Consider the following 15,871-nt stretch of genomic DNA (forward strand, 5'->3'; position numbering starts at 1 on the left):
AGCCTCCTGTAGGAAACTACAAGCCTGCACTCAACAGTGTTTCAAATTCAAGCTGAAAATAACATAAACCTGGCATTAGATCTATGAAACTCCGTTTTAAAAACAGTAACCTCCCACAACCTAAGACACAGCCCTTGACAAAGAAATGCTCATGGTATAAAATAAAAATTTTAACACACGCAAGGAAACAAATAACTATGAGGGAGAATCAGCCAATCACATATAGAACAGGAAGTTACAGAAAAGTATGAAAAGCCCTGAAACAAGAATTTAAAATATATAGAAACCCTTACAGATTTGAAAAAAAAAATTTTCTAACAGTCAAAATTAAAAACTGATGAAAAGGTTCGATAGAATATTATATACCAAGAAAAAAGAATTTATGAACCACAGGGTAAATCTGAAAACAAACAAAGAAAACATTACCCAGAACTCAGCACAGAGAGATAAAGACATGGCATTTATCAACTAAGGTATGTGGCAAAGAGGACAGAATAAGTTTCATGATATATTCTTTTGAAACTTTGGCTAAAGACAGAGAATAGGGGAAAGACAATCATCAAAAGGAGAACTTCTGGGAATTTTCCAGAAGTGAAAAAAATTAAACACATAAATTCTTAGACTATATAAGGTCTCTCGATTCCTAAGGATTTTAAATAAAATAAATCCACACATTGATACATAGTATTGTAATGTAAAGACTGAAAGCAAGGAGAAAAATCTTTAAGAGAAAAGATTACTCTCAAAGGAATTAAAAACAGAGCAGACTTCACACCATCAACAGTTAATTCCATAAGACAATGAAATTTGTTAGTCTGCTCAGGCTGCCATAACAAAATACAATAGACTGAGGTGGCTTTTACAACAGACATTTATTTTCTCACAGTTCTGGAGGCTGGATGTCCATGGTCAAGGTGCTGGCACATTTGGTTTCTAGTGAGAATTCTCTTCCCAACTTACAGATAGCTGCCTTCTCAGTGGGTGCTCACGTGCCCTTTCTTCTGTACTCATTCACAGAGTGAGAGACAGAGACAAAACTAGGATATTTCTTTCTCTTATTAGTACACCCATTCTATCCAATTGAGGTCCCACCCTTATGACCTCATTTCACCTTAAATTTTTCCCTAAAGGCCCTACCTCCAAATGTAACCCTGTTCATAGTTAGGGTTTCAACATAGGAATTGGATGGCAGTGGGGGGAATATTACACAATTGAGCCCACCACAGAATATCTTCAAAGTATTTGGAGAAAAGTAACTGTCAGCTAGAATTCTGCACCCAGATTAACGATACTTACCCTTCAGAAATAAAGCCAAAGTAAAAATATTTTCAGGCAAACTGAGAAAATTCCTACATCTAAGGAGTCACTGAAATATCTACTCAACAGTGTTCTGCTTAGCAGTACACTAATTGAAACGAGAAATAAGTCAACTAAGTTGGTAAGATATTCACTAAAGAAATGTCTACTGAACAGTCTCACATAGGTGCCAGACACTATTCTATTTGCTGAGGATTTTACAATGAATACAACAAATACCTTGATTTGTTCCATATAATCTGGTAAATGGTGATAAGTGCACTCAGTGAAAATAAAGCAGGAAAAGGCAGCAAGGAGAAGTTTTATTCTGTGCTGCTAAATCCAAATGTGCATTGAATAGTAAAAAGTAATAATAGTGGTGAATTTCCAGGGCTTAAAAATAAGAGGTTCCAGATAGGATGATGAAGGCAGTAAGAATCATTTTGATCAGACAAGTTTAAAAGACTCAGAAATCACACTGGGGAAAAGAATACAAAAACACTATTCAGAGGAATAAATGCATCCCGGTGTTTATAGCAGCATTATCTACAACAGTCAAATTATGGAAGTGGCCCAAGTGTCCACTGACTGATGAATAGATCAAGATGTGTTTATGTATGCAATGGAATATTACTCAGCCATAAAAACAAGAATGAAATTTTGCCATTTGTGATGACATGGATGGAGCTAGAGAATATTATGCTAAGCAAAATCAGAGAGAGACAAATACTGTATGATTTCATTCATATGTGGAATTTAAGAAACAAATGAGCCAAGGGAAGAAAGAGGGAGAGAAAGAAGCAAACTAAGAAACAGACTTTTAACTATATGGAACAAATTGGTTGTTACCAGCAGGGGAGGTACTTGGGAGGGGATGGGTGAAGTAGGTCATGGGGATTAACAAGTACACTTGCGATGAGCACCAGGTATTATATGCAAGTGTTGAATCATTGTATTGTACATTTGAAACTAATGTTACACTGTAGGTCAACTATAAGTAAAAAGTTAAAAATGAAAAAAACATTCACAACTGGGAAACCAGTCAAGTTTCTCTCTTTCCTTATTTCCCCTCTGCCACCCCTTCACAGGATGCCAGATATCCCTCAGACTATTATACCACACAGTCTGAGATGATTGGAGTCACCAACACTCTCCTGTAAACTCAACAGAATCTAGTGGAAGAAAGAGAACCATCTCTTACTTGCATCTTAAAAGCACAAGAAATCTTTTTTCTGTAGTAGCTTGGTAGATTTCCTCTGTGCTAATTGGCCAAGGTAGTGTCATGTGCCCATATCTAAACCAATCACAGGCAAGGGGAAGAGAATCCCAGAGTTGGTCTTTTTTAAAAAAAATTTTTTTTAATGTTTATTTCTTTTTGAGAGAGGGAGAGACAGAGCATGAGCCAGGGAGGGGCAGAGAATGAGGGAGACACAGAATCCAAAGCAGGCTCCAGGCTCTGAGCTGTCAGCACAGAGCCGGATGCAGGGCTTGAACTCACAAACCATGAGATCATGACCTGAGCCGAAGTCGGATGCTCAACTGACTAAGCCACCCAGACGCCCCCCAGGGTAGGTCTTAAAATAACCCAGATTTAAATGCTGGTGCTGGGTTCAAGTAACATGAAGAAGCAGACACACCCAGACAAAAATTCCAGTTTTTCCATTAAGGAAGAAAGCAATGCCTATGGAAAAAAGCAGAAATGGCATCTGCCCCACCTCCCATCTGCCTCAAAACTGACCACAGGTAGTGACTATGTGACACTATAACCAGACTCCCACACAACATGGCAGAATACAACCCTGGATACCTGAAAAGGGTTGTATTAATCTAATTCTCTCTACAAGTCCAACTGCTTTAACCAAAGCTGTGCACAGGTGCCACATGCATGTTAATAACCAAGCTGTATCAAGACGGCACTAATTCAGCAACCAAACTATAGGGGTAACAGGACCATCCAAATCAACCCCTAAGGATGGCAGATCAGAACACCTCCCATGCATTAAGCTAAGCCCACAGGTAATCTCTGCAGATATTTAAAGGGTCCCAGATGCCCCTGTAAAAATTCTGTCTTCAGGCTACGGAGCCAGTTCCAGATTAGCCAAAATGTCAAAGAAATGTGCCTTTCACTAAAGACCATTTCCAAATTATTTCAACATTACCAGGTTGGAGAGAGATTGTGGAAATAACTGGCTCAGTGGATTAAACGTTTTCATTTCTAGGAGAAACTGAAGTTATGATAATGGAATTTTAGAGACAAAAGGGACTTCTCAGGGTATTTAATAGGACTCCCACATTTCACAGATGAGACTTTGTGCAAGTCAGTGGCATCAAGGCTGGCAATTTGATGAAAGATTTAATCCAAGAGAAACCTTTGTAACCTATTTGTTATCACACTGTCCTAGGAGCAAGAGAGAATACATTAATTCAACAATTCTCTACCACCTTTGTGATGAGTAACAGACCCTAAGTCTACATCTCATTTCAGACTGTTCCTGAGACCTCTGAGGTTCACCTAGGGATCCTAAGATTAAAAGTCCCTCCATTAGGGGCACCTGGGTGTTTCAGGGTTAAATGTCTACTCTTGATTTTGGCTGAAGAATGTGGGATCAAGCCCTGCCTCTGCACTGACAGCATAGAACCTGCTTGGGATTCTCTCTCCCATTCTCTCTGCCCCTTCTTCACTCATTCTCATGCTCACACACTCTCTCTACCCCCCCCCATACACTTTTAAAATCCCTCATTTAGATATAGTTAATATACTCAGTTCAGACAGATACACTGAGGTTATGATTTCCTTTATCATTAGAGGTAGAAAATAATTGCATGCTAGTTTCTTCTACACCTTGCTCAGTCCTATCATGTTTTACCTAGTTAGTATAAATTCAAGAAATTCTATCCATTCTAAAAACACTCCAAGGATAACAAGAGTAGTTCTATAATGTGAATCAAGTAAATGGAAGCCTCTGCCCTCTTTCCAGTCTACCACTACACCCCTACATTTAGAAAAACTCCTAACAGAGAGTAAGCCACCAATAAAGGTCTTTAAGTAACTGACTAGGATCAACCTTTTAACCTTTCAGAATACTTACAAAATTATCTCACATCCTTTACCATGTCTAGAAAGGACCAGTTTGATTATTATTACTTTATAGATAAAGAAACACAAAGAGACTCAATGACTTAGCTAGGATCATGTATCTAAGAGCAAAATTTGGAATAATACTTGGGTTTCCTCATTGGTGTTTCCAGCTATTAAATCAGTGGTACACAAAAGCACTTCTTCAACTGGAAATAACTATACAAATATAAGCTATTGTTAATATACTGTGTTCCTTCCAAGCCAAAACATAACTTTCTTGTGGATTACCTGCTCACTTTGAATTATCCATGCTGCTTCACTCCACTAGCCTGGAGAATAGCATTGGCCGTGCCTTAAATAAAACTGCCTCCATACGCATGAGCTATCCACGCATCAAAGGCATAAAAATTAGTTTTTCCATTGCCTAGCTGACCACAGCTACCCTCAACAGTCTCCAAGTAATCCTGAGTAACTTTTGCATCACCTTGATCTGATTTGTGCTAAAACTAACCCCTTCAACTGGGCATAATAAGGAGAAAACAGTTGTGTGATTTATCTGCAGACACTTCAACTTGGATCACTTTCCAGCTTATTTTAGCTGGGTAAATAATAGCTCGATATGTAGCACCTGCTAAGTGAAATGAAAATGGAAACTGTTTTAAAGGGTTTTCACTTAATGTCTTCATATTACTGTAAATGTATGAAAATTTTCTATCCGGGTTTTTATTACTGTTGATTGCTAAGCTGACAGGGGAAAATAATCCAAGCTGGCACATTAATGAAACATGATTTTTTTTTAAGTGTCTTTTTTTTTTTCCTTAAGAACAAAGCTAAACACAATTAAATGGTAAAAAGTCACTCCAACTCTTAACTCTTTGAAGATTGTACAGTAGCTATCAGATTTTTTTATGTGCTTTCTTAGCCACTTCCCCTTGCCTAGAAAACACTTTCTTCTGACACAGTGGCATGCCCAAACCCAGCCTTATGTTTGCAGCTTTGCTCTGTTAACTCCATCACTATGTCCTTCTTCAAGTAATTGTCCTTTCAGAGCCCTCAAAAACATGACTACCCATTCCAGAAAGCTACAACAATACAGGGAACGAAAGTAGAAAAGGAATATCAAGAATTGAGGGCATATGCCAGGAAAGGCTCCACTGGGAGCAGACATGCCCTCGGGAAATGGTGCCAATATTAATCTGAGTCTCTCAGAAGTGGGCTCAGCCCCACCAGTAACAACAAAGAGGAGCCCAAACCCTTCCAACAATGCTCTCTCTCACAGACACTCATGAACGACTCGCTTTAGAAGCTCACATTCATCCAAGAGGTGGTGTCAGTGGTGGAATTAGTCACACCTGCCAGTGAATAGCAAACAACAGCTGTATAGACACAAGTGAGTTACTGGTAGTAGGCTACAATCTCCCAGGAAGCTAACTATGCAATTTCTGCTGCTTCCAGGCCAACTGAAAGGAACTTAAATTTGCAAATGATTAAGTGTCTTAATTGTGTCATCTTAAAGCATTTCATTACCATAACCAACACCCAAAGGCTTGGAGAAGGCCAGCTGCAGCATTCAGAGGCTCTACCCTAAATTTTAACAGCCATGACACCTTCCGTCCCACTTCTTCCTCATCATCAGATCCTGCCTGTAGGTTCTCATTGCCTGATGCAATCTAGTTTGTGGAAAAAGCATCCCTAGAAACCAAAGCTTCTGATTCCCAGTATTCCCTCCCACCTCACCACATTGTTCCCTTGTTTTTATGTAAGAGAAAAGACGAAATATGAGGAATAATTACGATGTGTTTAATGGATTTCTCCCAACATTTCATTTCACGAACCCAGTTGCTATTATGTCCTGAAAAATTCAACCCCAAGCAAGATTCTGGGGACAACGTACTAAAAAGAAACATAACATGTGTCATGTGCCCTCAAGAAAATTATGTTCTGGGTCTGGAGGCAAAACCTCCATCACACTCACAAAATTCACTTACCAGTATTTATTAACAAATGCTATGAGCAAAGCATTGTGCTAAATGCCTTTGGAGAAACTACAATAAGACAGCAATTACCCTCCACCAAGGAGACAATAACTGAAGAGAAGCTGGGCTTGCAAAGGACCTCAGAGACCACCCTGTGAGCTCTTGACAACCACACCCTGGCTGAACAACTCTGGTGGTGCTCTGCCTATGAAGATTCCAATTTGTCTGCTTCCAACTTAAAATGTAGGTCCTGGAATTGAACACAATAATCTAGGTGTGGCTTTCCTTTTTCAAGATAATGTGCTTCTCTCATTGAATCTACAATCTCATAAGCTCCTTAAACACTCATTCAGATATTTGAAGACACCAAATAAGACTTAATTTTTCCCCACAAATCACCCTTTTTCTGGTACTTTGCTTTAACAGTTCATTTGGGAGCCCAAGTCCAAGTATAATCTTCTTAAATTTAATCTCTTCTGATTTGGCCATATTCTAGCTGATCAAATATTAGGTCATCATCATTCTATGATTTTGTTCTACTGTCCTTCCCAGTTCTGTCTCCTACAAATATGACATATGTGTTTTCTGTATCTTTACCGAAGTCACTTGTAAATATTTTTGCTAAGTAACAGCTACAAAATTAAGCTCTGTATAGACACACAAGAAACGTTCCTCCAGAGAAACATTAGCTCCATTCAGGTGTCCTCGTCTGGTAAAGGTGTTTGGCACAAATTCAGTATTAAAAGCCTTTCCTTAATTTAAAATGCCTCATACTTAATACATTTCCCTTATTTATTAAGTCACAAAAAAAAAAAAGGTGGGGGAGGGGGTTGTTAAATGACCATCTATTCACAGTGAACCCAGGTGGACTCAGAAACAATTGCTGGTTTACCATCCATCCTTGTAATCATCTCTATTAAAATCTCATTCCTATTGCAAAGGTCAACTTGAGTTAGTAGAGGAATGCCAAAGAGGAAATAGGACTTCAGTTTGGCCAAGCACACAACACTTGTAGAGAATAGTAAAGGAAGGTACTGTAATTGGAATACAGAAAATCTTGAAGACTCCACTTAAAAGAGTAGACCTAACACTGGGGCAGGGGGCGGGGGGCGGGGGGCGGGGGGGGGAGCATTAAACTCAACCCTGAAGGTAGTGCAAAAACAGTGAATGGTGTGAGTTTGGGTGCAGAAGGGGGCATGATTGGAAATAACATCTAGAAAAAACAATCTGACAGGAAGGTAAGAAAGATAGGATTCTAGGCAAAAGCTAGAATTATAGAGATCAGGCCCTTATAACAGTTCAAGTTTAAATAACTTGACTAAAATGGGAACATCAGAATACATGACAGTGATCGAGGTACAAACTGGTGACTAATTAAACAAAAAAAGAAGGGAAGAAATCAGGAGGACTCTGAGGCCCTCCAAGGATGTCAATGAGTAAAGTAAGGAAAGCCAAAGGAGAAACTGCCTGTCCAAGTAAAAGAAAAGGTAAATTAGTTTCAACAGAGTAATCATGAGGTTCCAAAGGGACATTCAATATGTACCTGTCCTGAAGTCAACTAGTAAAAATGGACCTGGGGAGAAACATAAAGTGAAGCTGGAGGCAAAGTGGAAATATCTGTATTTTCAAGTTGAGAGGAGGAAAATGGGCCAGAAAATGACCCAAGTAAAGAAGGGCCAGCAAAGCATCCAGAAAATCTGGATAGAACTATGTTAGAGAAGTCAAACATAGAGAAGCTTTGAAAAAGAAAACCATCTCAAATGATAGAGTGGTCAAGGAGAAGGAAGGGTGAGAATTGGCTATTAGATTTTGTGCCTAGAAAACCAGCAGATCTTCAAAAAAGTATTTTAGACTTAGAAGTCCTTCTCAGACTTTAATGTACCGCAAATCACTTGGAGATCTTGTTAAAATGAAGTTCTGATCCATCAGTTCTGGAGTGGGACCCACAGTCCAGCATTTCTAACAACCTCCCTAAGGGATACCAATGGTACTGGGTCCACAGACCACACTTAGAAGACCAAGAGGAAGGGGTGAATTAGGGATAAATATGTGAAGACAACAAGTGGAAACACTTTCTGGAAGTTTGACCAAGAAGAAGAAATGAGGGATGGGATAGGGAATATCGATTTTGAGTATCATAGGGATTAATAATCAGAGGGGAAAAAATCAAAAGCACTGTTTTTAAGGCATCCTCTCTCCTAGAAGCTCATCATGAGAGTTTTGATAAATGTGCTAAAGAAATTCAGTAATAGGGGCACCTGGGTGGCACAGTCAGTTGAGCGTCAGACTCTTGATTTCCGGCTCAGGTCATGGTCTTGGCAGTTTGTGAGATAGAGCCCCACATGGAGCTCTGTGCTGAGCATGGAGCATGCATGCTTAGGATTCTCTCTCCCCCTCTGCCCTGCTCTCCTGCTTGTGTGCATGCTCGCTTGCTCTCTCTCTCTCTCTCTCAAAAAAAAAAAAAAAAAAGGAAAGGAAAAATTTCAGTATATGATTTCAGTTCTTCTGTCCTTTTACTTGACTTGACCTGAGTGATTTAAGGTTTAACACTAAGTGGGAAATGTAGAGTTTGAAGGCCATTTTGGTCAGCAAAAAATTAACATACCTTCTCAGTGATCCTATTCTGTGACTAAACAGCCCATTAGCTGCTCCATTCTCCTTCCAAGTTACTTCCTGACTAGAGGGCTACTCCCACAATGCAGTTCTCTCATACTTGAGCTCTCAGGCTCCCCAACTCACCCACACCTGTTTGATTAGGACTTAGCCTCTGTTGACAGATCTTTATCTTTGGAAATGCCCCTGGCTATGCCCAAAAGACCAAGTTAAGCAAAGGATTAACTAACACACTTGCACTGATGCAGTCAAACCAGCACCCAGTTAAGAGATAGAGAACAATTTCAGGTAAACACACCCTCAACCAATTGCTGCCAAGATGCCCCAGTAATCCCCCCAGTGAAAGAATTCAGCCTCTGTCCTGACAAAGGCCTTTGTGCTTTCAAATGCAAACTCTATTCTTGAAAGAACTTTCCTATTACCTTGATACACCCAAGAATATAAAACCAGCCCCCTAAACCCACAAAGAACATCTGACCTGCCAAGGTCACCTGAGAGTCCTCAGACAAGTCATAACCTCACAGAGAATCTCCCCCATTTGATTTGGGTGGTGCCAGAGCTTTTGATTCTATGGTTGACTAGAGAATCTTTGCGAACTATTTCCGTTCTCTGGAAAGGTCAATCAAAATAGTAATTAATTGTGAGGGAGAGGCTGCCATAGGAAGAGACCCAAAGGTTATTAAATAAAAATATCATATGATCCTAAATAGACCTTTTTTTTCTAATGTTATTTATGTTGTGGGAGAGCACAAGCAGGGGAGGGGCAGAGAAAGAGGGAGAGAGAATGCCAAGCAGCCGGTAACCAGACACAGGATTCAATCCCAGGAACCTGGGATTGTGACCTGAAGCAAAACCAAGAATTAGACACTCAACAAATTGAGCCACCCAGGCACCCCTAAAATGGACCATTTTAAAAGGGGGGTTTATATGCAAAGAAATCACCTTTCCAGCCATTCATATAAAATCATGGAGTCACAGATTGCTACAATCTGGAGAGGCCATTATAGATCAGCAAAAGGATCACTTCTGAAGCTTGTTTAAAAATAGATTCCCAGGCCCCACCCTATACCATGGGCTTACTGACCCAAACTCTCCAGGGATGTCCAACTCACTCTATCAGATCCAGAGAAGTGACTTTCCTAAGATCATATATGTTTATTTCAAAGTATCCTCCATTTCATTTCACGAGACCCAAGGCAGAAATCATATGGCTGATGATGCTATCAAGGACTGAACATAGGCCCTTATACAGAATTGGAGTCAACGAATTCTTTGAGGACTAATTTTATGTCATCTAGTACAGTCTTACTGAAACACAGATTTTTTTACTCTCTGATCCAGGTGCCTGAAAATAGCATTCCTCTCTAATGGGAAATAAAATTCCACCATGCTAACACCCTCTTGGTCACATGTAAGCCCCAAACTGCTTTACATAGCCTAATTTTCCATCAGGAAAATTAAAAGTTTTCAGTGAATACTAGGTAAATCATACAAGAAGGGAAAAAAAAAAACAGTAAATCATAGCACTGACCATCATCTAATTACTCTTTTTCCCCCAAGCTGGATAAGTAGGAAAATAGGAGTGTTGGAGAAAGCACAGGGGTATGAGTGCTGTCTGCCCAATGAAGCAGTACATTTCATAACCCTTCCTTTATCACAGAACTAAAACCATGCCAATGTGCTGGTGTACCCTCCATGCCAGGGGTTTCTTGGAGGATTTAGATACCACTTAATAAAGTCACTCACACCAGGCCTCCTGCTCATCAATCTGAAAACACACATCAAAACAGCTTGTCCTTAAAACTTCTTGGGGGCCCAAATGGAAAACAGTTGGACTTACCAAATCAACACACAGCTCCATATATTATATGGCTTTAGAGGGGATTGGGGGGTGGGGGTGGGGAAGAGCTTAGTGAAAATAGGAACAACTTGAAGATGGACACGATGCAGGCAGGCAAAGCAGGAGGCATCTTGCTCCAAGCTTCATCCCCAGCTCCAGTTGGTTCTTGGCACGGAAGTACAGCCAGAGTCAGAAGAGCTGAACAAAACAGAAGTCATGCCTCATGTCTGCTTTAAACAGTTCCTTTCATCTGGTCCATTCACTGATACCAATCTCGCACGCCCAGAATGTGGGTTTCTATAGCCACCCTCTCTCCTACAATCCCAACGCACTTTCACAGCCCTTTCTTTCCAACATCCCTGAGAACTAAGAAGTCAGGCATTTTTGGTTCCATAAATACTGGGTGTTTAGTGCATTAAGATTTCATGTAATTGCTGATATGGTTGGAGTTGAATCCACTGTGTTACCGCTGTTTTCTCTTTGTCAACGTTTTGCTTTCTTCCTCCTTTCCTGCCTTCTTATAGAATTGTTTTTAGAGTATCATCTTAATGTATCTATTGGCTTTTTGGTTGTATCCCTTGCATTTTTGTAAAGCTGCTCTAAGGTTGCAATATACATTCTCCCTTTGTCACCACCTACTTACAATACTGTACCACTTCATGTAAAAACAACCCTGAGATCAAGACCTGAGCTGAGATCAAGAGTCAGATGCTTCACCAACTGAGCTACCCAGGCACCCCAGTTATAAGCATTTTTTAAAAATTAGAGGAAAAAAGTCTCTTTTTGTTTGTGTAACCACCTATTCATGATATCTGATACTCTTCTTGCTTCCTGAGGATAGATTTCCATTCTTTGGCCTGTAGAACCTCTTGAGCCTTTTCTTCGTATGCAGGACTACTAGTGATTATCTAGGTTTTCTTCTCAGTGGAAAATGTCTTTATTTCACCTTCATTCTTCAAGGATATTTTTGCTGAATAGAGAATTCTCAATCTACAAAGTGTAGGGTTACTTTTCTCTTGTAAGCCCTTTAAAGATGTCGTCCTACTGTCTTCTAGCCTCCACTGTTTCAGTCAAGGCACAAAGGTAATTCAAGTTGTTGTTGTCCTGTAAACAATGTGTACTTTTCTCTATTTTTCATGATTTTTTTCTTTATCTTTTTTTTAGGGGGGGAAGGGGAAAAGGGGGAGGGAGTTTAAGATATGCCCAGGTGTGCTTGGCCTTAAATTAATCCTGCTTGATGACCAATGAGCTTCCTGTATCTATAAATTTGTGTCATTCGATTTGTTTTTAACATCTGTTTTTGAGAGAAAGAGCACAAGCAGGGGAGGAGCAGAGAAAGAGAGAGAGAGAGAGAGAGAGAATGAGAGAGAGAATATCCAAAGCAGGCTCCAGGCTGCCAGCACTGAGCCCGACACGGGGCTTGAACTCACAGACCACGAGATCATGACCTGAGCTGAAGTCGGCCACTCTACCAACTGAGCCACCCAGGCGCCCCAAATTTGTGTCATTCAAATTTCAGGTATTTTCAGCCATTATTCCTTCAATATTTTTTTTGCCCCACTCTAAGACTCCAGTGTGTTAGATACAGTCTCACAAGCCCTTGTAACTGTTTACCTTTTGTTTTCCATTTTTTTCTCTCTCAGACTGAATAATTCCTATTGCTCTTTAATTTCTTTCTCTGACATCTTCATTCTACCATTAAGCTTACACAGTGAATTCTTTGCTATCATCATTGTCAAGCCTGGATTATTATATTATTACAATAGAATAATCGAACAATACTATTTCGCTGCTGAGATTTCATATCTTTTCCTACATAGTGAGTATATTTCCCTTCATGTCCTTGAGCATATTTCTAACAGCTACTTTAAAATCTTTGCTTGCTATTCCATCATCTGGGACATCTTGGAGTTGGTCCCTATTGCTTTTCACAATGTGAGGAGTAATTTTAGATTTTGTCTTGGATGTCTTGAATGATGGGTTGTAAGAATTCTGAATTGTGTCAAGTTTCTCTGAGTATCATTTTTTACGCATGCATTTAACCTGGCTGAAAGAAAAATGCAAAATACTGTCTCCCCTGAAGCAGGCAACTCCATTTCAGTTCAATTGTTTTAGCCTTACTGGTAGGCAACCTGACCCACACATGGCTCAGGGTCCAGCTACAGATAGGAGATTTTATATACACAAATTTAGAGATCTCATATATGCAATTTTATACATGCATACATACAACTGACTCCTTCCAGAGATTCTCCTCTTTCCAGATGCTAAGGTTGGTCTGAACTTTCATCTGATTATTCAAGCCAATAAAAATCATGCTTTCGATCAAGTTTTACCCTTCCCACATGGCATAATCTCAAGTCAATCCTGAAGATAAACCTGTAGAAAATGAGAAACCCACCCTATGCCTTTCCCTTCCTTCAAATGTCAACTTCTTATCTAGTATCTGCCTGTTTCTTCCTTTAGTAAGGATCTATCTTATGGTTGCTCTATAGTTTGCTTTAGAACTTCCTTATAGGACTACAGAGAAGACAGTCAGGGTCCCACCAGACTCCTCTCATCAGGATCAGAGACTCCTCTGTATTAGACATACAAGGATGCTAAAATCCCAGCTCCTTGGGATTTACTGGAGGAGGCCATCAGACCATCCCATCCTGTCTCTTCTCAGGATAGGAATCCTCTCCACACAGACTCTAAAGGCTTCCATCCTTCCACATTGTCCATTCCATCTTCAGTGGCTTTAAATATTGGCAAGTTCTTCCTTATAGTTAACTGAAGGCTGCTACCCTATAATCATCATCACTGGCCAGAATTCCAAATTGTGAGCCCCTAAGAGCAGGAAGTGTATCTTACCTGTATCTCCATCTGCAGTGCCTAGCACAAAGTAGGCACTAATAGAAGTGATCAGTTAATTAATGTCATTATAAACAACATCAGATAGAAGTCTACATGCTGCTTCATCATGGCAATTTCACAGCTCCTTGTAGGGGCTGTCATTTATTACATTTGTCCTACAAAGCTTTCCTTCTTCGGTCTAAATGTCCTTTGGTCATTTAATTACTCCCCATACGGTAGGATTTCTAGAATCCTCCTGACCTCCTAGACACCCTACAACTGACCAATTTTACTTAAAATGTCTCAGGAATTCATTCCTTCTCAAGATACAGAAAACCACAAAAGAACACCACTCTACACTAAAAACAAAAAAGGTAAATAACCTACAAAATCCCAATTTTTCTCCACTCCATCAGAGGGCTGATGTTACAAGGCAAACAAGTAAACTGAATTCCGAAGTGTGAGTCGTCCGTCTCCAAGGGGGACCAGGACACGCCAACTATTTCATGTTTGGCAGAGCACAGGTTGAAGGGGCAGCTGTCAAAAAAGTCAATAAAAAGAAAAAAGCTGGAATTTTAACAAACTTGTTAATGCCACAAGTGGGCTAGCCAGAGACTTTAGAATTCCTGAGAGTCCCAGACACAAGGAGAGTCTTCACTCACTCATCAGCTTTTTCCATGTTGGTCACAAAGAGAGTAAGATGAAGAGACATAAGAGAATCCCCTACATTGTGTACAGGCATAAAATCTTGCCTATTTCCCAGACCCTTTTCTCATTAACAAGACAAAAACAAATAACACAGGAGTCATAAGCCTCTGAGAAAGAACACTTCCAAGTAAAGGTCACTGCCACTAAAGGAGAGTTAGATGCAAAACCTGTCTCTCCCTGGGGGAAGGGGTAGGAAAACATGTTCAGTTACAGCATCTGGCATATACAGAAAGAAGATACCTGCTACCACTGGGAAAAGGACAGGAAATTCTCTCCTATCCACGAGTCCTTACCAACATGAGACAGAACAAAATTCATGCCTGGGACCTCTGCCCACAGGACCTGCCTAAGACTGGAGCCTAGAGCATGAGAAGAAACCCTCCCCACTACCACAAGCTTCAGAGAGTAAAAAAGCAAGAGTAGGCTAGCCTTCATGGAGGGGAAAGGTCCATTCTTTGGTGTAGGCATGTGGACCCACTTAGAGTTATGGATAGTGTGCAAACATGAGGAAAACCCTGTTTCTCCAGATTCCCCCCTAAGCATACAGTAGCAGCAAGCCACCACTGGAGGAATTTCAAGTCTGTCTTAAAACAAAAACTCAGACCCAGTTCAATTATTGACTCAACTACCCATACTAACATCCCAACAGACAGGTCTCTGTTTCCAGGTGTAAATACTATTTACCTCAGTCTCTACTGTTTTTTACATACTTTGTCCAGCACTTCATCAAAAGTTATAGGACACACGAAAATCAAGAAAAAAATAAAATACTCTTGGTCAGAAGATGAAATAGTCAACATTACCAGAACCAAAAGTCATTCAGATGTCGTAACTAACAGGGGCTTAATAGAACTATTACTACATGTTTTTTTTTTTTTTAATATACAAGCTAAACATCATGCATGAACAGGTGAGTAATTTGCAGAAAAAAAGCAAACTATTAAAAAAAAAAGTCAAATGGAAATGCTAGAAATAAAAAACATGATATCAGAGAAGAATTCCTTCAATAGGTTTAGTAGATTAGATACATCAGAATAAAAGGTTCATGAACTTGAACTTAAGAAAATATCCAAACAATGAAGAAAAAAGCTGAAAAACAAATCAGAGCATCCAAGAGCTATGGGATGATATCAAATAGTGTAACACATTTTTGGAATTCTTGAAGTAAATGAAAGCAGAAAGGGAGTAGAAAAAAATGTTTTAAAATAGGCAAGAATTTTCCAAAACTAACAAAAACATTAAACCACAGTTCAAAGAACCTAAGAAATCCTCAAGTGGGATAGTGGGAGGGAAGAACATAGGCACATCATAGTAAAACTACTAGAAAACAAGTATAAGATGAAAATGTAGAAGGTAGCCAGAGACAATCTATAATATTCTAGAGAGAAAACATATATACAAAAGAACAAAGCTGAGAATGACATCAGAATTCTCAACAGAAGAATACAAGGCAGAAGAAAATGGGATGGCATCATTTAAGTACTGAAAAAAAAAAAACTAATGGGAATTTTGTACACACTAAAA

At 39.6% G+C, this 15,871-nt stretch overlaps 1 protein-coding gene across 1 annotated transcript in view; it reads right to left on the bottom strand.

Annotated features, from left to right (window-relative positions):
- The window catches only part of LRMDA (leucine rich melanocyte differentiation associated), a 1,027,441-nt gene that overhangs the window by 886,115 nt on the left and 125,455 nt on the right, over nucleotides 1-15,871 (bottom strand). The gene's annotated exons all lie outside the window — the stretch shown is intronic.

Source organism: Lynx canadensis, chromosome D2 (assembly GCF_007474595.2).
Source record: "Lynx canadensis isolate LIC74 chromosome D2, mLynCan4.pri.v2, whole genome shotgun sequence".
NCBI classification, from domain to species: domain Eukaryota; kingdom Metazoa; phylum Chordata; class Mammalia; order Carnivora; family Felidae; genus Lynx; species Lynx canadensis.